Source organism: Anas acuta, chromosome 3 (genome assembly GCF_963932015.1).
Source record: "Anas acuta chromosome 3, bAnaAcu1.1, whole genome shotgun sequence".
Lineage (NCBI taxonomy): Eukaryota > Metazoa > Chordata > Aves > Anseriformes > Anatidae > Anas > Anas acuta.
This window is the reverse complement of record NC_088981.1, coordinates 11,514,968-11,541,922: the sequence shown is the minus strand read 5'-3', so window position 1 is coordinate 11,541,922 and position 26,955 is coordinate 11,514,968. Positions and strand designations below refer to the sequence as shown.

General features: G+C 39.6%; 2 long non-coding RNA genes across 8 annotated transcripts in view; both read right to left on the bottom strand.

Moving 5' to 3' along the window:
- Nucleotides 1-8,273, bottom strand: part of LOC137853394 (uncharacterized) — a 51,907-nt gene extending 43,634 nt beyond the window's left edge. For 2 of the 6 annotated variants that reach the window (XR_011094477.1, XR_011094481.1), the window contains exons 1-2: nucleotides 8,001-8,271; nucleotides 6,755-6,836 (exon numbers count right to left, since the gene is read on the bottom strand). This is a non-coding gene — a long non-coding RNA (uncharacterized lncRNA). Of the gene's footprint in view, nucleotides 1-6,754; nucleotides 6,837-8,000 lie in introns of all 6 variants that reach the window. The other 4 variants (XR_011094482.1, XR_011094479.1, XR_011094480.1 and 1 more) reach the window with 4 other exon arrangements.
- A 5,781-nt stretch (nucleotides 8,274-14,054) lies between these two features.
- The window catches only part of LOC137853392 (uncharacterized), a 29,042-nt gene continuing 16,141 nt past the window's right edge, over nucleotides 14,055-26,955 (bottom strand). Inside the window, exon 5 of one of the 2 annotated variants that reach the window (XR_011094472.1) lies at nucleotides 14,055-14,399. This is a non-coding gene — a long non-coding RNA (uncharacterized lncRNA). Of the gene's footprint in view, nucleotides 14,400-22,079; nucleotides 22,644-26,955 lie in introns of those variants that run through there. The other variant, XR_011094471.1, reaches the window with a different exon arrangement.

Below are 26,955 nucleotides of genomic sequence, written 5' to 3'. Positions count from 1 at the left end.
TCCATCAAAACTTTACCTGGGATACCTGAGGAGTGTGATAGGAAGATATCCACATGCCTAATGGTATGCAACAAAAAGAGCACAATTATCTAATTAAACAATCACAGTATTTTGCAAAAGTAGTAACATTATTTGTGTGAGCAGCTCAGCACAGCTAAGGGTGAAGGAAGAGGAGAGCTATTTGGATGGGGAAAATTGCCCCGTCAGGTTATGAAGTGTTGTTCATAGTAGAAAAGTTAAGCCTAATTTCTTTAAAATACATCAGTAGCTTCTTCATGCTTCTGTGTCAACTAAGTATTAAAGGTGAATTCATCTGTTGAGACCAGATGAATTAACCATCTTCTTTCTTTGAACGGCAAGGAAGTTAAATGATAAAAAAAAAACAATCGTCACGTCAGAAAGAGAGGTCATCCAGATAATCAGAAGTAGCAAGTGTGAAAAAGAAAGGGAAGGATATCTTTTAATTAATTTTTAAGGAATTGCATGGATAGTTAATATTTACAGAATATGCTACATCTGGAGAGATCTGAAGGTGTTTGGCATGGTCTGGAGTTACCAGAAATATCCAGGCCAACAGTTTGAAGTCAGTGCTGACATTTTAATCAACAGTCTGCTGTGTCTTAGCACATACATTTCCTGAGGGTGTTTCCTACCTCTACCAGAACACGGCGCACACAGCTTGTGCTTGTACCAGAGAGGAGTGGGGAAAAGACTTTTTAAGCATATGGTAGGCTGGGTTGGCTGCATGACAAGTAAACTGTATGTTATCAGATAAAGGCAAGGATGAAGAAGAAACAGAGAGAAGATGCTCAGGTCTGTTGGCTCAAAAAGTTATGGGCAGCTGTTACCAGTCAAAGGTATTTTTTTGTTTTGCCTTTTTTTTTTTTTTTTAAATAATTCTACACAATTTCATGTAAATAAATGTTAATATGTTTAATTTAATTCTCTGTTAATAAGAACCTTAAGACCCATGTGGTTTCAGTATAATGCCTTTCATCATAATGAAAAGTCTCAGTGCTGGCCCAACACAACGTTAACAGTTTCTCCTCTCTTTTCCTCACTGGTTCTGCAATACCCATCAGCAGAAGAGCTACCACGCAGCTCATTTTTCTCATTAGATGGGATTCCCTTCATTTTCTATAATCATTTTATGGAGCATCGCTGCAAACAAACATTATTACTTAAATCTCAGTTTGCTTCAATTTAGCAGAATAAAGGTGGTCTGGTGACATGAGCTGCAGATTTTCCATATGATCGAGGCGTTGAGACTGCAGCTTTCATTTATCTTCATTTCTCTTTAAGGAAACAATGCCATACTTCAGCTGGGACTGTAATTCTTCAAGGCTCTTTTTATATGTCATAGCAAACAGGCTGAACTGTCCTCCTTAGGTAGGGGTCGCCCCCCCAACAATACTGGGAACCTGCTTTGGTATCTTTACATTAAAAGAGAAGCTGAAAATTGGCCTTTAAAGAGATAATAGTACTTTCCTTTGCTTTAGGATATTACTTTAGAGATCACAAAACTTTAAGACACTGTAATCTTAACAGGAACAATGGTGCTGGTGAAACAAGCCTTATAAATACCTTTCAGCATCATCTAAATCAAATGAGATGCGCGTAGCTGTGGCCTTAATTGCAGATTGAAAGCTGTTAGACAAATACACCAATTTTACCTATGAAGTGATCTCTGTATAGATAGAATTCACATTTAAAGATTTTTGCAACCAATCTCTTAAGGTATCTTGAAAGCTTCAGATATCACAATTCTGGGCTTGTGTGCTTGGAGATAGATAGCTCATCTGGACAGAATGCAAAAGAGAGTTCAGAAAATAATCAGAGACCTAGAAAACATGAGATACAGAACTGGATTTGATGAATCTCAAGAGGGGAAGAAAAAAAAAAAAAGGAGAACACAGCAATATTCTTCAAGTATTTAATGAACACCTGCCAATAGAAGGAGACCAGACTGGTGGATGAGAGAAGGAAGAAGCTTGAGTCGTAGCAGAAAATATTTGAAGGAGATTTTCGAAAGATTTCCAGCATTAAGGGCAGTAAACCCCTATTAGCTCCTTGGATGCCACTTTCCTTTCCAAGGTTCAAGATACACATTCCTCCTATCAACTCATTCAGAAACACATTCTTCCTCTTTGTTCCACTATTCATACACTATAGGGGTACATCAATCCTTTGCTATGTTATTTTTTTACTGAAAGCACCTGCTTTAGTGTGACAGATGTAATCACATGGACAGTTAAAAAAATGCAAACCTTTATGTCTGGTAACTATTCTGAAAAAACTTATTTTCCACAGACATCAAGCAGCACTCTCAAACCAAGTCTCAGTAAGCAGTGTACTATACACAGAAGCCTTTTCAAAGGTCGTTTGGAGGTTCTCATCATTTTCCTTAATTCAAGTGAAGATTAGATAAGGTGCAACACAAACAAACTAGCAACCAACTCTCTTAGGTCCATCTCAAGCCTTCGAAGGCTAGTTGACAGCATGCCCTGCATATACATCCCTCTTTGGAAACCTAAGATATTGCTTGTAGTTTGTTTTCTATACATCTGCTTGCACCATGCTCAAGTGCTTGCAAAGAGCAGTACACAAAACCCAAGTACCTATATAACCACATCCAGTTGGTCCGATAGCCAGCTAAGCACATGGAAATGCTACACAAGCGTGCAGCAGTAGGTACCCAAGACTGTAGATACGAGGACATGGAAATGAACTTCAGCTTTGGAAAGGTGGAACTCCTTTGCTTAATAATGCACAAATTGCACAAGGGATTCTTCCTTACATCAGGTTGTCAGATTTTTCTTTACCACCCCAACCACATTGAGTACCTCCAAAAGGAAGAAGGCTTGTCAGTGAGTGCTTATACTCGTCTATTCCGGCTTTGTATGAGGGTGTAAATTCAAGCAGAAATTCAAACAAAATTAATCTGTTTGCTGAAAAAAAAAAAATAAATCAAAGAAATTGGGAACAGGAAAAAACAGACGCTGACACAGGATCACAGCTTTTCAAGGCTAGCTTTCTGTCCACAGCTATTCGATTACTTTGCCTCTCTCCCCCCTCCAAAAAAAAAAAAAAAAAAAAAAGGACATGGCAAAGAGCTGATTAAAAAACAAGCTGCAGGTTTACAGCAAGTTATCTGTATAAAGATATAATAGGAGGAAAACTAGAGTCAAACTTTTTTTTTTTCCTGCTAGGTATGGAGGCTGGAGGGCAGTATTCAGCAATCCTATCCAATCACCAAGGCACAAAACTTCAAACCAGCTAATATCTGTGTAAAATGGTCACCTAATGAACTCAGAAACTATCTAGAGGCTTTGTGCATAGACCTGAAATCAGCTGTTATGAGAAGAGGAATAGTATTCCACTTTAGCATAAATAAAACATAGATCTGGATTTCTGCTGAATTCTTTGTTCACGCTCCTGTGCAATGATTGTTCCCAAGTACTTTTCTGTTTCCCCAGGAGGTGCAAAAAAGTAGTTTAGCTAAGCCTAATAGCACAGCTTATTTTATAAAAGGATTGTCTCTCTCTCTCAGCTGGAATACTTTATCTCTGGTCTACAAGGAATGAGGGGAGCAGCACTTTAGGGAAATTCTGAGGACAGGTCTGCAACTGCACAGAACGTACAGAGTGCTGATATATCGACTAAAACCCAGACGTAGAGGATGGATGTTTGGTCCTGAGTTCAATACCAGCCTTAGCAGTTTGCTAACGTGCAGCCAGATGGCATATTCCAGACAGCTGCAGACGAGTGGGCGCAGAACAGATTGAAACCTGGGTTAGTGTGGAGCTGATCTCATGTAAACAACACCTTCTGAAAGGTAGGGGAAAACTCATTCAGATTGGGCTTTTGTAGCCATCAGGGTCACAAAACAGCCCACAAGGGGTATTAAATGACAGAACACATCTGCCACTGTGTAATACATGGACACTTCCTCCCCTCCCAGAGCCCTACATCCCTCTTTAAAGAGCAAGAAGAATACCCCTGCAGACTTCTTGGCCTCTTTGGCCAGGAAATATTATACATGTGATCTGCATCTAATTACATATGTCTGTAAGGCTCCAATTTTAGTTGTACCACCATGAACAGGTAAAATAATAATTAACACTTTTGCCAAAGCAGATTTCTGGTTTATTTACACAAGCGCTACAGTTCCAAAAAAATCTCGGTGCCTGCTCTCTGTCAGAGTGCTGTATTTGGAAATCACGAGTGGGAGTTTAAAATAGGTTCGGCACACAGCTCACACTGTTCCCATCCCTGACATCCATATGTGGTTTGGACAATCTGGAGCTTTCTGTGAAAGGCCCCGCTCTGTGTATTTTCGCAAAATGGAGTTCTATATTTGCTGCTATTAGGCTCTGCAAGTTGTAGCACTTTAAGATGTCACTAACTTGATAAACAATGAGGTTTATTAAACTGTCTGGTGGCTAAATAGACACATGCAGGATCAAATGTTTGCCACACAAGCAATCAAACAAATTGATGAACATCAAGAAAGCGATTATAGAACTATAACTGTTCTATTATTAACCAGCAATCTGCATATCTTCCCCCAATTAATGTCTAGAAAGGAGATGTGAGTTAGTGGAAACCTAATTACTGGCATAACACTTTGTTGATGAGAAGCATGGTAACAGTCACTGCTTCTACTTCATTTACACAAGGCCCATAATAATAAGCCAAAGGATGTCAGTCAGCCACTGCTTTCCTGCCAGAAGTTTCTGCTGTAGCAATAGCTTCTCATGCAAACGCACTCCTCTACCCATGTCACTCAGCTCAGTAATTGCCTTGCCACTCACATAAAGAAAACAATTTCCGGCTCTGATGGGATTTTGTCGGCAATGTGAAACTGCTACTGCAGTCACAGCAGCTAGGTGTTAGATGGGTTACTTTGGTGGATCATAACACGAAACTAATCTTTAAGGAAGCAGGTGGAAAGAAGAGAGACTTACAGGTTGGTAGGTGCTAGGAAAATGGTCTGTCCAAGTGATTAACACAATGAAAGTGTTAGGCGATGTGAAACTGAGACAAGAAAGTGGAAGCAAACAGAATGAAGTTGCTATTCTACCATCAAGATCATCTCCTAGTTCAGCACGTCTGCCAGAAACTCCTCTGAAATCATACACACTTATTTTACGTGACACAGGCAGCTGACCAGCAGTCTATAATTTCAGCTTGCAGGCTTTGTATTTGGGCCTCCCTGTGAGCCATGCACTTAGCACCACCCTTTCTTCACCCCAGGCTGAAGCTGCAAGATGCAAAGAGTTTTCCTTTCAGTGTGTGACATGCAGCATTTTTCTCACTTCACAACCTCATTCCCAGAATGAGAGCAGCCAGTATGAGACATTTGATTCTGTTTCTTATCTCAGGTCAACCCAGAGTCCTGTGTCAGGTTTTGGTGTGACACCTGAGGGCCCCTCCCAAGCTCCCCATGTGCTCCTGCTTCTCTGCATACCCTCAATATGACTTAGTAGAAGGAAATGTGCTAGGAAAGGGATTGCTAGTTCTAGGATGGCAAACAACAGCTAACCTTGTCTGCTTCCTGCCTGCAGCAATAGAAACCAGATTTTATCCCCCCTCCCCTATCCTTACATCCCAGGTGGATTCACATCGAACTTTCCATAGACAGGCAGAAGAAAGGTATTTCTCTCTCATGATAATGAAAAACTTAATCAGAAATATGGTTTCTGTGTAGCAAGGTGAGCACAGGGCAAATTGAAAGACTTCTTTTTCACGGGTTACAGAAAAGCGCATATAGAATGTGATCCCATTTCAAGGTTCTTTTGGATTGCGGGCCATAGCAGAAAGAGGGGACTGAGACAAAAAATAAAAGGGAAAATAGTAACCATCCCACAGTATCAGAAACTGTAGTCTTACAGCTCGAGTCCTACTTGCAGACGTAACGGACAGTTTGAAACAGCCAAGCTGTCCATGAATAACAGAGCAGCTATACTTCTATGTTTACAAAGGGGCCAGTGCATGAGCAAAATATTATGGTAATTCATACAAATTATTATAGTTTACAGATTTTGCTATTAGAAAAATAAGGGTCCAGATTACTAAAGTCCAAAATTTGAGGATGCCAGAAACAGCAACACCGAGGATCTGTCAGAGTTACAGAAGGTTTAACGCGCAGGCACTCACACTCCAACAGTGAATCTGTTATAACATCCAACAGGCAAAAAGCACTAAACAATACAATCTATTTCAGTTGCTTCCAATAAAGCTTTGGGTTCATTTAATATCTATTGCTTTAATGTTCCATACTGCTATCCCAAGATTTTTTGACAGCACTGAAATTAACTGTCTTCAATATGCTTTCTATTTCTGAGCCTACTCCTGAGAGACATGAATTATGAAGGTCTTAAATGCACCAAGCTTCTCATCTTTTCATAGCATCATCTATATCTTAACTATGGCACACACCTTTAGCAAGTAAAAGAATCTTAAGTTATCGGCAAAGAAACAAAAAACTTTCCTTTGAGCTCAAGTTGTTAAATTGCAGCGTATTTCATTGCACTACCGTTAAGATACTTTCAAAACCGCTCTCGCATTTCAGAGGTAAAGAGGTCTACTTGCTTCTAAGTGACACTAAGCCTGATCTTTTGAGTGATTACAATCCTTTTTCATACAGAACAATTTGGATGCACACAAACCATAGACTCAGGGAAATCTCTTAGTGCCAGCTGAAGCCTACTGGCTCCTTTAGTCCCAAAGAAAGCATGGTAAATATTCTTACCTTCAGAAAAGCCACGAGAACTCACAACCTTCAGAAGTTTCCAAAAGCTCCAAAACAATCAAGCTTTAAGCTCTTGCTAATTCTAAAACAACAGAAAGAAGCAATGTTTACTTGTTTTGTTTGTTTGTTTGCCCCCAAACAACACCAAATAAACTTTAAATAAATAAAACCATGGAAGTGATACTATTATATTTTTGATCTTGGAGAGAAGGGGGAAAGGGGGCTGGGGGGCAGGAAATTGCTTCTTGGCAGGTAGCCTGGTTTTGTATTGATTACTTCTTGTTCTTCACATATGGTGAAAGGTTAATGCTGACTACACATGGAATAAAAAGGGAGATGCACAAAGGATATATCCAGAAGAGCCCATGCTTAGTGTTATTGTAAATAAGATCACTAGCAGTACCCCATAGGTGATTTGTGTCGTATTTCTGGTAGGGCATATTTATTTAGTATAGCACATATCAAAAGTGAAAAACAAGCCAAAATATAATAAACTTAAAACACAACCTAGGCAAAAGCATTTTACAGAATACAAGGAATTGTAAAGGCAGAATTTAAAGTGTAATCACAAATTTTGGACAGTTTCCTTCACACACTTCTTTCTTCAAAGTTTTCAATCCCTCTTATACCCTATTCTCTTTCTCCCTAAGTCTTCCCAGCTTTTTATTATTTTCCTAACATTTATTTTTTCCTTCCAATAAAAATCTACTTTCCTGTTTTCTTATTTGGGGGGGGGGGAAGAAAACATTTCTGTAGAATCACTACGTGGACCAATAAAAGGCTGCTACATATTTTAAAGAGGAAATGACACTTTTAGCACATGACATAACAGAATTAAGCATACACATCACTTCTGATAGAAGCATAAGAGGTTCCCAGGCATATCTTCCAAGGTGTAGGGATTTGTCTAGTATCTGTTTGTTCTGGGTGAGCTTGCAGAGAATTACAAGACAGCCACACCTAATAAGCAACATCAGCATGAGGTTTAATACAACATACCTCATACCACTTCTGATTTCACTTCGTGCACTCTTTACTGTACTTATACCTTTAAAATGCACAAAACAGAGCAAGATCTACTCAAGTAAATAACATATCTGGAACAAATTTGCAAAACACACACCCAAACCCTTCATGCTTCTATCTGAAAAAAAAAACAAACTGTGGAGTCGGCTTGAGAAGAAAATGACAGCATTTTCATTTGTAGCACAGAAAGACATCAAGAAATAAAACCAACAGAGATTACCTCAGGGACTCTAGCCCACACCTCCCTGTTTCACCTTTGCCTCCTTTTCAAACTCAGTTAATCTCTCCTGTTGCTCTTTCCTGTTTTTGAGGTCCCTATCTGCTACCCACCTGTGTCTCCAGAGCAGCTTGGCTAATTTGGCTCTGATAGCTATTAGTCGCCAGGCAACACCCAGCACTAGCTCTTACACGTCTCTCTATTTACTCATTTATCCCTTTCCTTTTTCTTTAGGAAGATCAGAAAGTCTGTATGCTACAGACATGAACAGAAGGAAGCACCTCAAATAAGAGTAGAGAGCACATCTCTCACACTTAATTTATATCACATTTATGAATATTCATAAGAGGAACACAGCAAAGAAGGAGAGCAGTATTTTGGAGAGAAGAAACAAATGCAGCTGCTGATTAGCTTTGTAAAGGCATGCATGAAAACTGTCACAGCTTTAGCTGATTGGAAAAAACTGTTTCATGTATCCTAAAAGCCATTCTTAAAGTGTTGTAATAAAAACCCTGGGATATCTCTGTTTGGCAGAACAAACCCTAAAATGACTAACATGTTGCAAAATGCCTTCCATGGTCACTGTAAAAGTGTCATGAGGACAAAAGACATAAGTGTTGCACAAGTAGACCCGTGGGATTAGAAAAACAAACATGAAGAAATCTAAATGCAATTCAGCTGACCTTCTAACAAGAACAGGAAAGGCTCAGCACTCCAGTGAACCTATCCACAAAGCAGAGCTGTCATACTTCGTGTTAAAGATACCTCATTATTGCTTATGTAACGTGTAACAGCTACGCCAAGACTGTGGGAGGGAAAGAGACCCTAAATAAGTAAAGAAATAGAGGGGTACTTGAGAGAGGGCTTTGAAGCTTTGTTTGCATTCAATAGAACCAAGGAACCCCTTGAGTATGAAGGTTAATGGAAACCCCAGGACGATAGTCTACTCAGAAAGCCCATCCTATGGAGGGGGAGTTCTGCTGAATTGGCCCCTTGACTTTTATAGCTGAGGAAAAAAAACATAAGTGACAGCTCAAACAAGAGGTTGTTGTTAGAGTCACTGTAGGTTTCTTAAATCTTTGGGCTTGTTTTCTTTTCTGCATGTGTAACTGCTTCCAAGCTTGTAATCAAGAGCTTAATTCTTTGTTGCTATACAATCAATTTGCTTTCTTAAGTTTGCTTTCATATTTGAACTTGCCTGGTGTTGCATGACCTGGTAGTAGCTCCAGCAAGCTGAAATATGTTGTTTCTCCAGAAGACAGCAATATCCTAGAAAATAAGATCCCACAAAGAGCCTGTAGAATATCCCATCAAGAAGACTGGGTGCTCTGTAGACTGGTATTATCGAGATACAAAACCCAGGGAAAAGAAAAAAAAAAAAAAAGTATTTTCTGACATGTTATTCAGTGACCTGCAAGCAAGGGATGAGATGATTGCAGCATGAGGGATTATCAGATCTTGACATAAACAGAACCTAGAATCAGCCATTTGTAACCTTAATATGAAAATGTAACTTCAATCTAGCAACCCAAACAGGATTTCAAAGAATATTTGCATACTACCTAATCTCTGCCTTTTAAGGCTGTATTGGCAGTGCTTTATGTGTTGGTTTAAAGAGCTGCATGATTATTAGCAGCTGTACCTGATTATGTGCCAATTAATACTGGAGCTCCCACAGGGTTAATATGAAGGTTTTCCTTCCTTCTACTGTTCATTTTTATCTGACTTTGAGAAAAATCTATTAATCACCCTATGCATGTTCTCTCTGTGCTAATACAGTCATTTATTATGGTTATTAAGCTGCTATAAATCCCAGGGGACTTTGACAGATCTTACAATTTTAGATAGGGGATTTATAAGAAACATTTGGCAAATCATTTGTAGGAACTAAATGTCCTGTCTCCAAACCACGTGCCATTGGAAGTATCAGGCTTACCAATTTTGTCTCGTTCTCCAGTGCACTACTCAGGATATCCATCTGTTTTGCTGGTTTCCTGTAATGATGACCATCCTGATGGACACCAGTAAATACAGAGGAACATAAAGGTACAGACTGGGAACCAAACCCAAAGACCAGAGGGAGGTCTTTAAAGATGGATCAGTTCAGGAGGCCTGGGACTGTCCCCAGGTCACAAGAGGTGACCATGGTTGAGGTGCCCAGCAATGAAGGTGGTTCTGTATGCTGGTAGTCCTACATAGGACTTTGACAAGGAAATTGGAAATTATCTTTCCTAACTTCTCGGCTGCCATACAATTCCTTTGGTTCCTTATTACTTTATTTTATGTCCTTAAGTTGTCACAGAAGCTACACCCCCTGGGAGGGCAGGACAACCTGGCATGAGAACCAGGTAGCCACTGTGGAGATTCACTCTAGGGTGTGGAGGTGTTGCATTCAGGCAACACCTCCACACCCTAGCAGGTCTACGCTCCTGACTGTGCTTAGAGCAAAACAAAGCAAAACCTTTTGGCTGTGATTTTCAAAAGCTCCTAAAAAAGGCTTGTGATCGTGAGTTGTCATAGCTTAGGTCAGGTCTGCTGCTTTTGAAAACTCTCCTCCTTGGTCTTAATATAATTTGTGTATTAGTGTATAAACATTGTGGGAATTAACGCTCTCTTTCTCAGTGACTGCATGATACAAAGAGAAATATCAACTAAAATAACCACTGATTTAAAAGTATAAACTATTTATTCTCAGCCATCTGGCCTGTGATATGAACTTCTCTGTATCTAAAAGCATTTCATAGCTGTCTCCATTTCCTCACTATGTTTGGGTGACTTTGATGGCCTTTCTTTGCAAAGCTCTTTTACCTGGGCAGCAATCTGTTGCTCACATAAGCCATCAGTCTCCTGCAAGATGACCTTATACTATAGATAGTATAATTTATCATTCTTACTGATTACAGCACTATTTTATGAAACAGGATGGAAAGTTTTGTTGGCCTTTGAGGCCAATTTGCTACAGTGAGGTAATTTTCATTTTTTTGCCACATTTATAACTTATCACTGATGTGATGACCCCTGAGTCAGTTTTGCAAAGTCATTGAGGAATTAACTGAGCAAAAGGGACAGCTGTGGTGTTTTTTTTTTTTTTTTTTTTTTTTCCTTGATATTCTATTATTATTATTTTAATATTCCTTGTGTCACCTGAGTTCTGAAACCTGCCTCAGACTTGATTAGTTTCAGGCTGTCATCTCCTCTTGAGCCATCTGGCTGAGCCTAGCAAGACAAGACTGAAGGAAGTTGTTGGCCTTCCCTTCCACATAGTGGAGTTGTGAACATGGGCAACTACAAATCACCTGAGTCAAACTTTTGGTACTGCTGTAGTCATCAGAAAATTCCTTGTTGATTTTGGTAGAGCAACAATTTCTCTCTGGGCCAAGCAATTCCAACTACCACTGTCTGCAAATTCCTGCAAAAAGGCAGAGTACAGAATACATCCATCAGGATATAATATGCAGCCTGCAGGAGGGTCCCTAGATGAGGCAGTTTTGAAGCATTTCCTTCATTATTTTGCAGTTTTATGTTCTTGCTTGCTATATCTGTGTAAGCATCACTAAAGATTCAATATGAGTAATATATAGAATAATTAAAGAGAGAATGGAAGAAATTAATTCCATATATAATAACTTTTTCTGACTGCTGTCCCACTCTGTTTACATTAAGAACTCAAGGCTTTTAGTTGCCATCACAAGGCAGAAGGAAAATACCTTACATAAAACATGTCTGGTCATTTTGTAAGAAAATTGAAGTTATGGGATTTGGTTTCACCATTAATATAAAGCTCCCCTTCAACTCTTGAAGCATAAATGAGCTTATTTTGTCGTTTCCTGAAGATCAGCCATATTGTCTGCAGCACACGTACAGAATGTATTTTCAGTTAATCCCTTGGATATTAGTCTGTCTTGTGGATGAAGCCACGTTTCAGAATCCAAGCACAGAAACACAAGGATTGAACCTAATGCAGTCATAAAATGTTTTTCCTTGTGATGCATCCTTGGCCAGCTGTTTCCAAATGTGGCATTAGGCAGTGAAGCATAGAAAACACCCAGACTACACAATTAAAAAATGATAGTCTCTTTCTCTACAAATGAATATATTAGTGTTGTTAATAATCACCTGATATTAATGCAAAGCTGTACAGTCACCTGCCACAAACAATGTCTGTGTATAACTCCATCAGTTATTATATTACAAGGATGCCTGAAGCCTTATGCCGACTATAAGGAAGCAAGCATTTGATTTAATGCATTTAACTGAGTATAATATATATATAAATCATACCTTTAATTTAATATATGCATGTTCTTCACTGTAGCAATTACCTACACGTCCACAAAGAACAGTCTGGGCTTCAGGGTATCAGATGGTTTATTCAGGATTATTCTTATGGATGATAGCACTTCATGGTCTCCAAAACAGGCTTGTTCATTACATTGCTTTCTGCTAACAGGATTTCTGCAAGATGCCCCTTTTGACTGTTTTGCGTGCGTGTGTCTCTGAACCATGAAAAATACCAGTAAACTGACACAAGACTGATTTCAGCATCACAGGTAAAGTAAATGTGCAAAAAGTGTATTTTGTTCTGACACAGTCCTTTAATCAAGGAAAACATTTGCTCAACCGTAAATGAATGGATGGGAACTGAGGGGAAAAAAGACCCATTCAGAATTATTAACCTGATTTTCAGCTTGATTTCTAACACAAAGTGAAAATAAATAGTCATCACCTCATATAAATCCATGGACTCAGTTATTCTCACTTAAGTAGGGCTACAGAAGTTTATACTAGCTGAAAATTATGCCAGTTATATTTATCTGAATCTGTAGTCTTCCAGAAATCTGTTCCAGATTTCTGAATAAGAATTCCCTGATATGCTGAGGGCATCCAAACGCTCCAGTTGGATCATCCACAGCAATTAGCAAACAGAACCTTTATAAGAATAGACCAAATCCTATTCTCAGCTCACTGTGTTGCTAACATGAGATGTCTGAAATTTTGAACTACAGTGTAAAGTTTAGAAACTTAAGATTCTAATGGAATGATTTTTTTCCCCCTCTCTCTGATTTCAGGCTCAAAACCTTATGAAGTAAGACATTTGACTCCTTACTCTGTCATTGTCATGTAAGTTCTATGTTTCTTCAGCTAGTCTGCCAGACCAGCTGGTTTCCAGGGGCTATACCTATACTGATGGTTTATCTTTATTGTGCAATATAGTGAGAAGATAAGGGATTGGGTCACAACTGCATCAGAAACATTTGTTAAGCATATTTGCAACCAATCTTGTTGCCAGTGGCTTTTTCCTGTGCAGCTGTACAGAACTCATAAAAGTGTTCTTAACTAAACAAATAAAATGGGTCAATATTTATCCTACTGGTTATTTTTGTTCTAAAATAATCAATAATGTATTTACCTGGCAAAGCATTTCCACAAACATTTTCTAACCAGCCAACAGAACAGTGTTGAAAGGTTTGCTTTCTCCGTTACAGCTGTAACTAATGTTTATTCACAAAAATAAAGGTTTGGCCCTATTTAGCTAGTAAGGTTGTAAAAGATTGGTCTTTTTGAAATTGTGTCTGGAAGTTGAAATGGCTCAGGAGAGTTCCACTAAAACACACTTATATTGGAAAAGAGATTCTTGAAAGTTTTGATCTTTCAGAAACATCTAGGTTTCATTCAGGAAGCCAGATAAAAATATTTTGCCTCTCATTAAGTAAATTGGTATTGCAATATTTTGTTTGAGTGACATAACCTAAGCATTAGTATGTTTATAGTGCTAACTGGCAAAGCACCTCAACCTGCACAGAGGAACTGCAACAATTCAGTGATGTACAGATCACTGACAACATAAATGAGCGTAAAAAGTTTCACTGTGATTCTGCAGATGGAAATTTTCATTTGAAAGATATAAGATAAGTTCATTTCAGGTTAAAGCACTTTATTTATTTATTTATTTTTTTTAAACAGTGGGGATTTATTTTCAAATGCAATCATCTTCCATGCTAAAAGAACTTTCCCTTCTTTTTTTTAAAAAAGGAGTTCTAGTATATGAATCTGTTTCTCACGTTTAAATTAGTTTAATTTATTGGTTTATAAGGTAAATGGACTTGACTGTCTCCAACATGTATTCACCCTGCTTTAAGGAACTTAATGGTACAAAGTGCAACGTTTTGTTGCATTGCTAGAGATTAAAAAAGAAGCCTGTCCATTGTGTTACCTGGCAAGAGTCTATTTCCAGACAACGCTGTATTCTGCAGAAGTACATGCTTAACATCCCAGTATTTATTTACATTTCATGAAGGATACGTGACCAGCGAGGAGAACATTGTCCTTATTACTTCGTCCTTTCTGATGTGAGAGGGGTTGTTCAGTCAGCTCTTTGAAATTTTCTACTGATAGAATATCCTGCTAATAAAAATGACACAGTTAAACTCCATACTTAAGAAATCCATGAAGATTTTATTGCGCATCTCAGCATTATAAACACACAGAGAAGGCAGAACAGAAGGAACAACAGCGATGTTGTTCCACACTAAACACCTCAGTTAAAGAAGATGCTGTCACCTGGGCTTTCTTAGTCATAAGGCACTAGGAAAGGCACTAGCACACAAAAATGGCAGAACCTACTGCTTTGGTGGGTCAGGATATGAACCAAAACGATCAGTGAATGCTCCGGAGAGGACAAGGCTACCTGGAGGAAGGCAGCGGCCGCCATTTCATGTCAGGCTGGCACACCCCTTGTGCTGAGGCATCCTCGTACCACCCAAAATAGCGGCGCTCCCCCTCCCTCCGCCATCCCCATTTGCACACATCATCTCTGTTACCCCAAGGTTCATGGCAGGGGCAAAGCATCCTCAGAGGGCAGGTGAAATTCACTCCCAAGTAGCATGGGGCCTATGAGGGGCCACCACTCGGAGGAAAGACCACCGGCTCGCTTCTCAGTGCTGAGGAGGCTGCAGCTCCACAGCATTCTCCCTAGCATTTATCTTAATCCCTTCCTAACCATTCCTCGTTTTTATCCCTTTACTTTCAACTTTCAACTCCAACCCTCAGGCCATTTTGAAGGGTTGGGCAGTAGACTGGTGTCTGTGGTCAGGGGTGCCGGGAGCTCGTGGCACAGGCTGTCTGGCACAGGGCACCCCAGGGTGCCCCAGCAGTGCTCTGACAAACTGGCTTCATGCACATGGTCTTGGATCAGGGGCTTGCAAAGTTAAATCAACATAATAAAAACAAACAAAAACACAAATACAAACTGTATTCCTAGCAGTTGTATCTTTCAGTTAGACTGCGTTTGAATCCTCTTGTAGGTGTACCAATTCAGAAGGAAAGCTGGTATTGTTTTACCTCATTTCACTCTGCTTCACCTCCTGAGTTATAGCCACCTGAATTCAGAATTAACGTCTGTATGAAAAATTATAATTTCACTTACTTTATAAGCCAGTAAGGTTTCCTGTGTGCCCCTGTGCAGACAAGCATTCAACTGTCAAGTAGTAGGTTGTTTGTTTTTTTAAAATTTAAATACCACCTCAACATTTCATTTCCATCCTTCTTGGTATGCCTTTGCCTATTAGTCTTTTATTAGCTTTCCCGCACTGATTTTGAGCCATCCAGGGCAGCACGCTAAGCGCTCCAAAATGAATTTACCTTTTCCCACTGTAGTATTGCTGTTACCGGCAACAGCCTCATCATTTACTCTGCACTAAAAGACAGGAGAGGTTCAGCCCCTGGGTAAGCTTTCTGGCTCCTCACTCTAATAACTAGTGCCACTAACACAATAAAATTTTATATCATTTTTATTGGATCCCTCCTAGAGACTTATAGGAGGAGTGCTGGCTTGCAGAGCAGATGTGTGAAGCTGCAGACAGAATTGCATCTGTTTCCTTTTTGCCACAAATTGTTCTGCGTTGTCCCCTGTTGACTAGGAAATTTAACATACTGTCACTGTACATCGCATTTGTAATAAAATCATTGTTGAACATAAACACATTATCCCTTTCTACCTTTTTTTTTTTTTTTTTTTTTTAATAATAAACTGAGTTTATTTCATCTGTATCTCCCTCCTTCTCATCCCCCAAAATAGACTTTTCTTCTGGCCCTGATATTCCCTGGAGCTAGGCCAGCTCCAGAAGTTTGATGCAGTTTGATGCTGCCTTCACAGCAGTCCTAAGAGTGAAAAGGAGTACAGGGGAAGTGGAGAAATGTATGTAACAATCTGCCACTTCCCACTAAATCAATTATATAGTGGCACTATATTTCTTGATATATATATATATATATATATATATATAATTTTTTTTAAAACCCATCAACTGTTGCCTTCTAACACAAGAAAAAATAAGACATAGTTCAGATCTAGGTAAGGAATTAAAAAGAAAAGCTCCATTTCCCAGCTGCAGAAAGTTGCCAGCAGCTTTTAATTTACAAGCCAGGGTGAAGCCCTGCTTTTGCTACAGTCACAGGTGCTCTGCATCCTTGTACTGCTCTGGGCCACTGTGGCTGCTCTAGTTTTTGGCTTGCTGGATAAACTAGCTCCTGGTTGCTGATGAACCCAGAAGACAAAAGAGTCCAATACCACATTGGCAAGCAAAGATGAGCTTATTTTGCTCATTTTCCAAACTGAGCGAAGACAAAGGAGATGCATTTGTGCAGATCCTTCACGGAAATACTGTGGCGTCTTGAACACCTGTGACACGTGGACCCTAATCCAAGAGGAGACATCTTAGTGCTGTGCTAGGAGAGTCATTTGGCTCCTGCATCCATCCTGAGAGCTTCAAGATAGCTTGGGGCTGTGGCTGAACTTTGCTCACAACAAAACTGTCACCTTCCACCATCCTCACAGCGAGGCACTGACGAGCCACTGAAATATTTGGGTCCGGTGCCAAGTTGGGAACACAGCCGACATACACAGCAATGAGGGGAAGCCAATGGGATTATGAGTGAAAATCACATCCATAATAAAAGTGACAGGGGTGTCACAAGCCCTTTAAGGGGCTCTGTCTTATTTGCATTTTCTTATGCTACTCAGAAAACTTAATGAAGTTTAGCTTCTGTCATTAAGATAAACCAGCTCTGGGGTGGTGCTGTCAGCCATACTAATTAAAAGTCAGCCTCCAAGTGCTTAAAGCTTGTCTACACTTGAAAATTCAGTTTGAGGTAGTGCATAAATTCAAAATGCAATTGTTATTCTAGCTAAATCTGTAAATCAATATATTTTAGAATAAGAGTGTCTTTGAACTTAGATCATATGAAAACGGATGGAGCAGTTGCTTCGTTCTCCTCTCCCAAAATAAAAGATCTCTGCATGGGAAACAATTCAGGGGTGCCCATTGCTAAGCATCCTTATGCTGTACAGACAAGTCTTCAGACAGCTGCAGGACAGCAGCCTTCCTTTCTGTATGCTTCCCTTTGCACAGTGCTTCGCCAGCTGAGCTGAAGCTGCAAGCAACAGCTGATACTTTTCTACACAGTACTAAACTAAATTGATATAGATTACAGTGATTAAATTTTTAAGGACCTGTAGTGTTTCTGCAAGGCTTCTGTTAGAGTACAAAGCCCAAATAAGAAAACTTAAAGCTGGAATAAAACGTTTCTAAGAAATATAAAGTACTTTTTTAAACATTTCATAAGCAAGCAAGTTTAGAATAGAGCTAGAAGACCGTGAACATGTGATATCATCTTTATGTGCATTGTAGGAGTACAGTTATCAACCAGTTTAAAAACAGCTAGAAAATACTAGGGAATATAAAAAAAAAAAGTCACCATAGAGAATGGTTTTGTAGTTAGATTCCAAGAACCCACAATATCCAAGTACTTTGGAAATGTCAGAGTACCTAAAAAGCACAGAAAGTTCTGCATCTTCCCCCCTTTCATATCCTGCTCTCCCAGCTACATGTTTCAGACAATGCTTTTGAGATGCTTGCTAGCAGAATGGAAATAGCTAAAATCATCATTGCTCGGGAAACATATTTAAGACAAGGGCTAGAGAAGACATGGAGCAAAGCAATGTAACACGCACAACTTGACTCTAATTTGGATGATGTGCACAGGGCCAAAAGATGCTGTTTGAAAGTGAAAGCTGTTCCCACTCAAAGGAAAGTGAGTGGGGAAAAATAAGTGACATTTCAGGTGCTTTGGTCCAATTTACGCTCCATGAAGCCTCTAAAGAGTATCTCTGGGTTGGCTCTTTGGTTTCTGGCATCTCTAGCCAGGAAAGCCAGTGAGATTGGGAGTTTTATTTGGCATCTGAAGTGAAGAATTAATACCTGTGTGAGAGAAAGGAACATAGCACGTACCTCATCCATTATTACCACAGATTTTGGATAACGTTGTGGGAAGACAGTAAATGGAGAGTCATCTCTAACAAGAAATGTTCTTCATTCAAAAAAATGATTGGCAGTCCTTGCAGGGCTGTCTGACCATGTCTTTGAATAGGGAAACAAAAACCAAAAAAAAAACCAGCATTTTTCCTCTTATGTGTGGTAGAGGAAAGTACGTCTGCAGCACATATGAAATTGACTTTCCTTGCTGTTGAATGCAAAACAGTTTAATCATCATCTAATCTTCATCAAATCCCAACCTGATTTCCTAACTGGACACCTCCTACTTCTGAAGGGAGTCCTCTGGCATTTGTTAGAGGTCTGCAGTGGGTTCCTCCCAAGCAGTCGGCTGATGGCTCAAATGCTGCCACCGTCCTAGTACACAGATGGAAACTTCTGCTCTAGAGAGGACTCTAGTAACACAGAGCTTCCCTCCACTCAGTTATTATGGGGGAAGAGTTCCCCAAGAAATAAAGGGAAATACACATTATTAGTTAAAAAATGCAGCTGCAAAGGGTTCCCAAAATTATTTGGTGCAGAGGAGGAACACCACGTACTATTACCCAGAGGCAAATATCCAACAGGACTCCTATACATGCAAGTGTGTGTTTACGCGTGTACAAATGTGTGCAAACATACACACAAAACAGGACTCCACAGCTGCCTTCCAACCAAACCCGAAGGAAAATTCAGCGTGCAATTGGCAGCGGTCATCCAGCTGAGATGAGGTGTTCCTCCTGCTGATATCCAACCTCTTGCTTGAAAATGAACCACTTGGCAGCGGCGATGTGCCACAGCTGGAAGCCACAAACAAGTCAAAGCAAATAAACAATCCCAAAATTAGGTTTAAAGCAGAGAACAAAAAAACAAATGTCATTAGAAAGCCTACTAAAATTGGCTGGTGTCTACGAGAGTGCTTGGTAGCTCAGCACTTCTCTGCTGCACTTCAGAAACTGAGAGAAACAGAAAAACAGTCTTAGATGAAGAAATAAATAATGGACACTTTCAACTCATAATTTGCATTTGAATCAACTAGGCTGGCTAAATTAATTCATCCATTATGAAAGGGGAATTTTACTGTCTATATTTTCAGGCTCCCTACTGTGCTAAGTTAAATGGGCAGTGAAGCAGGGACCACTGGCTTCATAGAAATTTCCATTAAATTAGTTTCCTCCCAATTATTATCTAGTTTCACACTCATGATCTGGAAGCCTAATGCTAATGGAAGGAGTTGTCTCAGGGCCTTGTCTTTCCTGTTCACACTAGTGAGGGTGTACAGCTACAATAGTTCTTCGATATGATATAAGGTAAAGGCAGAACTCACCCAAAGCTTTTGTGAGAAATATTTTTCCAGGCCACCCTCCCCCAAAGGGTTAAATCACGTAGCTAAGGTTATTTTGTATTAAATATCAATTTACAAGACTGGGAAGGGCAAGGGGTGATTCCTTGATATATTATTTCAATTGCACCCTTGAGACAATTTCAAGCAGTCTTAAAATAGATGGTTGATAAGACATGACAACAGATTATTAATTACATAGCTTATAGCATCAGGAGCTATATGGAGGCAGATAAACTTGCTTGGAGATTTATGGAGTAGTGGATATGCTTTGTTATTCTTAAAGCATTAAAGTTGCATTTTCAATGTCAAACAGGTTAAATTTTCATTAATTGTATCATCATGATTTTCACTTCCTTGAATCTTGTACAAATTTTCAGTCACATTTAACGGACATCTTACAGCTTTAGTCTGGAGATTTTTTCCAGGTACTTTTTTTGGCTTTCCATAGTGGTACAAATGTTTATTATTCAGAGGGTGTATGATATAGGGGAAGTAACTAAGATAACCTGCAAGACAGATCCAACTCTATGCTTTTATTAAGCATCAATCCCTTGTGCTTTATGCAGTCTTGTGACACAATAAGGTTTGGGAAGAATATTTGAACTTATTCTAACAGCTCAGCAGCAAAGGTTCAAAGAGGAGAGGAAGAACCTTCTTTGGACAAACACAAAGAATAGGGGAGCACCCCAACGTGCTAGTGTTTCCCCAGGCCACACAGGAATGGCAATTTCTCTTACACGAGCTAGAAATGGAGCTTATGCAACAAGACTACAGCACTTCCAGCTTTCTCCACAAGTGCTTCCATCACTGTAGCCTCACAGCAGCTCAAAAATGTCACAAGCATTTGAAGAAAGGTAAAAAGGAGAAGTATCGTTATTTCTCCTTCACAAACAAAGGGTGGCAGAGAAGGGAACCAATCTCAATTCAAAGCCATGATTGGGATCACATCCCCCTACCCACACTGCTTAAGGAAAGTGACACTACAGCAAACGCAATGTTTGTTCCAGGCTTCCTAAGGGACAAGCCATGCTACAGACTAAGGGATGGGATCAGAGGCAGCAGCACTTCAATGGGAGCATTGTTCACCAGGAAAACCTATTTAACTTACTGACACTCTCCACTGGTGTCTGGAGAAAATGTTTGGAAATAAGAATAAGCAAGTGATGGACAGCTGCCTGGCAGCACTGCCATTTGTCAGCAAAGCTTTTAACACTTCTAGAGTCACAGAGAGGCTCGTACCACGTATCTCAATTCACATTGCAGGGTTGGGACAGGATGGATTTTGGCAGAAAAACATTACCCCATAACAGCTGTTAGAGCAAAAGTCATGCATGTAGCTCATGCTTCTCTGAGACCCAAACCCCAGTCTATCTCCATCCTCATCTCCAAAGGAAACACAAACCATTACAGCATTTTCTTTCCCTTCTTTCATAATGGAGAAGATGGGCAGTCCTCGTGGTGCTGGAATATTAGTCCATTAGCTCAAAGTTCACTCTAGACAGACCATAAGAGCAGAGTAGGGAGGAGGAAAGTGGAAAACAGAGGACAATATCTCGGTGCCACAGTTCTTGTAGTGGAGCTGTGGAGCTGGCCTAGAGACCTATGGCACCAAGAGCAAACGAACAATTCTGCTTCCCTTCCACCGTGACAAAAACAAGCTGCATGAATCAATGCCTACAAAAGCCACCCAAGCAGCTTCCATTGCCCTTCCTCCCTGCCCATCAATTTCCCCCAGACAGAAAGCAAACCATGTTGCAGCAGAAAACCACAGTTACAGAAAACCCAAAGGAGCTGTCTCCTTCCCTGTCTTCTTGTGACACTGAGAAGGTGGCACTAGGCTTTGTGACAGTCTGCTGCTGGTGTCACTTCAATACCAAACAGGATATTAAGTGTATTTTATTTATCATTAAACATCAGAAGCAAGATGTGTTGTCACATCCTTCAAGATCTACACCCATTTACAGAAACCACCAAGGTTTATTTCCTTGCTCTTAGTTCCAGAAGAAACTAAAATATTCACCTCTCAAAGTGAATTCAAACAGCATAACAGGATTGAACTTAAAATATTGATTTTCTTATTATTGGAAGGTTACGGCACAAAGCATCCACAGCATGCAGAGCAAGGGTGGACTGACACCACCTAAAGCAGCTAATGCCTTGTAAATTTATGGGATAACTTTTAAAAATATTCACTTAAACAATGAGCATAGAAATTACGTGGGTAAATACACTTAAGCTACCTGAAATGACTGGCAAGTGATTGACTCTCACAATGACTATTTTTTAACCAAGTGTGAACTCTGACTGCACTTGGGTGGAAAACAATCGGAGCAGACTGCCACTATGGGGAGCAATGGCTTTCTAGCCAGGGCCTAACAGTGAGGAAAGGGAAGATTAGACACACCATAGCTACAAGTCTACATTTTTTAATTTTTTGTGAGCTGATACAAATCAGAGAGCGCTTTCAGGAAACATTCAGAAGTACTGGGCAAGTCAATATCAAAGATAAGGAAGAATAAAACTATCTCACAAATCACTATTCTGAGGATAGGCATTCTCCAAGATTCATGAAGCCATCTGAATTTTCAAAAAGATTAAACAGACAATATATTAAATATTATTTATGAATTCCTTTAGCCTTCAAACCAAGGGGAAAAACGCTGCATTTCCTAAGCTACTGTGGATAAGGAGTTTCCTTCTGTATCAGGAACATTACTCTTTGAACAGAAAGTTAATTCCGTATCTCTGAAAGGTCATTTATTCAGGATGAGTGGCAGGTGCCACAAACTTACTCAGTGTCACTTGCATGTCAGTTCAGCTTGACTGAACACAAAGCAAATCAATTCAGCTCAGTCAAGTATAATTACCTGCTGGAGCAGGGCACATCACTTTGCATTTGTTATTATTATCAATGCCACAGAAGCACCAAATCCAACGGCAGTTTGATTAACGTGAGGTCACAAAGAGCTCCTCCTCCTCCAGCGCTTCCTTCTGCAGGAGTTTACAACATGATCAGTACAATATAATAATCGAAATTGCAAAAATTGCTAGGTCCAATGCTAGATTAGTACCAAGTTTTGGTTGGAGAGGAAAAAAAGGCTCAAGAGGATGTCTGCAGGAGCTGGAAGCCTGCATGTGCTCACAGAACTTGGGAGCCTTTGCGCTTGTCTCTTACTGCCTTGAAAATGGTAAATCCCTGGAGCCAGGCCATTGATTTCAAAGACAAATTTTGCCAAGTCACTTCAGAATTCTGGCAAGTTTAAGCCTTTTGTGACAAACCTCTGATATATTTCTCTCTCTAAATTGTCAGAGGCTTTGGAGGGCTGGGGGTGAACAGATGCACAAGTCTCTCAAATTTAACTGAGTTCGGATGCAAAATTCACTTAACCTTGGGAAAACACAGAACAAGTTTTTAGTAGAAAAATACATATCCTTCCCAATCAACTGATGTGTTATGTTAGGTGTTAATTAATATTTTTCTAGATCTTACATCTCCCACCCCCACTTTTTGGTATCATGTAGTTTATAGAGGACTAGAATACTGGATGTTTTAACCTAGATTTTTTTTTTTTTTTAACCTTCTTGATAAAAACATGAATGACCAACACTCTGTCAATCCAACACGTATACATATATGTTTACAGATCACTGAGACAAAACAAGAAGGCTAGAGATTATAAAAGGATTGACTGCTTTAGACAGATTAGGCTAACAATTTTCAACAGATATACCATAACCAGTCACAGTGTTAGGAAGGTTGGAAGGAAAATTGAGAGCATCCCTGTACAGTTAAAGTCCTTACTAGCGTGCAACATATTTGGGTGGTTACATAGTAGTAGAGCTTTCAGTTGCATTTTTTATGTGTGGTGGTAAAAGTATTCCAGTTTAATAAAATGAAAAATTAAAAGAAAATCAATTAAAAATAGAGGTAAATCACAAAACCAGAAACTTTATGCTCCACTGTTAACAAATTCAGAAGACTGACCTCATTGGACTCATTGCTAAACCACTCAACAGGCAAACTTGACAGCGCGTTAGACTATGGTGTCCCTGATGCCTTTTCAGAGCTTCAGAAACTACTGAGGTTCCCAAGAAATTCTCTACCATTCTCTACATTCCCTGCATGTTTTTCAGCATAAGATATAGTTAAAGAATAAAGAATTAATTCTGTGCAATGCAGAACACAATTTGTCTTGTTTTGTAAGGCTCCTGCTGAAGTCCTGGCTCTTGAGGTACCATAGCCAAAATCAATCCACGCCTCCGTTCATCGTGCCTCAGGGATGAATGGATGCAGTCTGTGTCACATCCATAAGAGCTACTTCCATTATTCTGTGACCCCCCCAAAACAAGTATAGTTCAATTGATTTTCTTTATTCCTCTGAGAAGGTTGCAAGGGAAAAGCTGGGCGAAATGAAGGAGAGCAGCACTCTCCCTGTAGGGTTTGGAAAATACCAGGAAAGGGGAGAAGCTGGAGTTTAATAGAGGATGCTCTTATGCAGGGATCCCTGGAGGCTGGAGACTGCAGAGATATGTCTTCCTAAAACTATGGCAACAGTAATACCAAAGGGAAGCGCTCTGACTTTTGCGGTCTCTGCCCACTTATGGAAAAGGTGATTTCCCATACTTTTTATCATAGTTAATGCAATACATAATGACCACAGGTTACAGTAGAGGTAACCTTGACATCTGACTGATGTAATCAAGGACTCATCTTTCAGTTTCATTACCTGCCTTGGACCAGGAATAAAAGAAAAAAAACAAAACACACAAAATACCCTGATCTGTTTCATTCTTTTCATATGAAACGACTTTTTCAGGAACTAATTCCTTATCTTGTTCTGTTAGAAGCTCCTGAACTACAAATAGCTCTTGCTTGGCCCAGAATTCTTCTGTCTTTATCTTCTTTATTTGAAACTATTTTCTTTCTTTAATATATTTTACTATCAGAACTAATAGATTCACCAGAAAATTTCAAGCTATGGGAAAATGTTGGTTTCAGTTATTTCTCCATCAAGAGAATCTAAATGAAAAATACCACTTTCAAGTCTGCGCTTTGAAATGGAACATTTTAAATTTAATACTACTCTTTGGGGAAAAATAAACAAAGAAACAAAACAAACATCTTTCTCTATTGGATCATTTTGTTTCACCACTTAAATCTCAACATTTTACTGTGTATGGGATAAAACACCATTACTCTTCATATTTCTAAGAAGAGAGCCTGTCACCAGAATATGAATATGTTCACATGGACCTAATTGACTGTACATATCAGGACTGCGTGTTCTTAAATATTCTACTTGATCAGTCACAATATAAAAACAGAAAAGAAAGTCATTTCCTTCCTCAATATTTTATGTAAGATGTTACAAAATTTCTAAAGCTTTTTGGATCAAGTGTTTCCTACATACAGTCAGCAAAAGAAGGCAGAAATACAGTTGACCCAGGAATGTAGAGACTGAATAATTTCATTAAAAAAAAAAAAAAAAAGAGCATGAACTTCAAGAACAGTTTTTGTAATAGTTTATTATAGCTATTCAGTGCCACAATCTGCAAGGCTTAATGCATTTTACCTGCAAGGGTAGGTGGACTTATCAACTGTGGATTTATTCTAGTATTTTCAAGCTTTGTGACCAATGCAGGAAACCATAATATTCCTCTGGATACAATGCTGGGATTTTTTTCCTTCATTTCTGAAGGCATAATTCAATCAGGAGTGAAGTGCTTTAGAAATTATTTGGTAGGTAAAAGGGGGCTCATCAGGCACGTAGGCTGATATCACTCTGACATTTTATTCATATGTCTCTTGATATGCCTTCATGAAATCAGCACCCTTCACACTCGAATTAAATTAGAGCTGGTGCTCTCCTAGTCTGACATCAGAGAGATCACAAATGCTCCAAGGCAGGGGGTGGCCCTCTTGTGCTGAGGAAGCAAGCCTAACAAAACGTATGCAGGGTGCACTGGGTGTCAGATGCCAAAACTCAGCCTCCTCATTTTCCATGTTAGTTTCCAGACTTCCTAATCTACAGCTTTGCAACTTTTTTTGCTGACAGAAACTCCAGCTTGGGGGTGTGTTCAAAAAAAGATGATATAACACTCAACTGGTCTTAACAATAAATTTTTTTGGGTGACACTTGAATGAAAACAAAGGTTTCCTTGCCGTTTTTAAGGGCTCCTGTCTCCAGATTATTCCAGCAACAGTAGGGCTCTCGTTATTTCTATACAACCTACCTGGATTTTAAGACAGAGTTAAACCATTCACAACCTTTAAAAGAGAAGACTAAATGATAGCATCAGCTCTCCAGTGAAAGAACAGTAATAGGAAGTCAGAGGCATTGCCAACCCAACAGGGGAGAGAGGCATCATCACAGGGACCTCTGCCTGCAGATTTCTCCAAACCACTTGGACGCTTCACACAAATAACACAACAAGAGCTAAATTCACAATTACCTGTGTATTTTACATTGTGTCATAATTAGCTGTAATGTATATATACTTCACTTTAAAATAGCTATGAATAGACAGAGTAAATGCCAGGGACTGCCATCTGCTTCGTAAGCCATAATTAACTGCCTGATTACGACATACGTATATATTTATCTAATTAGTTTTAATAGTGCTGCTTTTGCTGGCACCACACCAAAAGTAAGGTGAAGAAGTGAGTCCCACCCATTTACAGAGAGGCTGGGGATGCAGGCAGCTCTCACGGGGACTTGCTCCAGAGGCCTGTCGGATTCAGTAAGAGTGCAGATGAGCACCCCAAAGAGGGCATTGCAAAACCAGAGGGTTTTGCAAGACAAGACTCAGGGCATGGCTAAGACAGCCCCACAGCCTGTCCCTGTGTGCAGCACGAAGCACATCTCATCTTGGATCTCAGACAAACCCTGTGGTACAGGGGTGATGACCACGCTAAGAGGTCAGGACAACAAACGTGTAGACAAACATAGCTGTGTCCCACCAGGCACAAACTGTAACCAAATGCTGCTTCTTAAAACAATCCAGGATTACTGATTATTTGAGCCCACAGAATTCTATTGTCAGCATAAATCCAGAAGGACTTTCTAGGGAGATTAGGATACTTATCTATTTTGTTCAGAAATAAATAAATCTCCGAATACGTGTTTTTTCCCCAGTTGTCTCTGCAGTATAACTGGTGTTGCATTCGCTATTAATATAAGGTGAGTAGCATTAATGCTTTGCCACAGGACACATTATCATAAATTCCACATTTTGATTGCAACTCAGACGCTTCCTGCAGGATAAATACATTTAGGGCCACATTTTAAAAGTCTTTCAGATG